Source organism: Antrostomus carolinensis, unplaced genomic scaffold (genome assembly GCF_000700745.2).
Source record: "Antrostomus carolinensis isolate BGI_N321 unplaced genomic scaffold, ASM70074v2 scaffold32878, whole genome shotgun sequence".
In the NCBI taxonomy this organism is placed as follows: Eukaryota; Metazoa; Chordata; class Aves; order Caprimulgiformes; family Caprimulgidae; genus Antrostomus; species Antrostomus carolinensis.
The window spans coordinates 876-1,210 of record NW_010333010.1 but is presented as its reverse complement, the minus strand read 5'-3'; the positions used below and the strand labels follow the sequence as shown (position 1 = coordinate 1,210).

Genomic DNA, 335 nt, shown 5'->3' with positions numbered 1-335 from the left:
CCTGGTCTGAGACGGAGATGGATGAGCGCGGCTCTGAGCGGGCGCAGCTCGCTGGGCCTGTCTTCTCTCTGCGAGAAAGCAGATGTACCTGGCTGCTCCAGCGGGATTTCTCCGCTTGTTTTTCTTTGGGGAGTGACAGTGAGGAGTGGCTGAGTTCATTCCTTCTCCCTCTCAGGCGTTATGTCTGTCTCTGCCTCTCCGGGAAGGTCGGTGAGCACCGAGCCTGCCTTGCAGAGGGTTCAGTCACAAGCACGGGCTAAGAAAGGGCCGTGGGGCTTGGAGCTGATTTATTTTGTAGGCAGAGTGGTTTGTGGCCGGGGCAGGGCCTGGAGGGG

The 335-nt window shown here is 59.4% G+C and overlaps 1 protein-coding gene across 1 annotated transcript in view; it reads left to right on the top strand.

Annotated features, from left to right (window-relative positions):
- CUNH20orf96 (chromosome unknown C20orf96 homolog) overlaps positions 1-335 on the top strand; it is a gene marked incomplete at its 5' end in the record, with an annotated part of 7,245 nt that overhangs the window by 6,425 nt on the left and 485 nt on the right. The window lies entirely within an intron of this gene.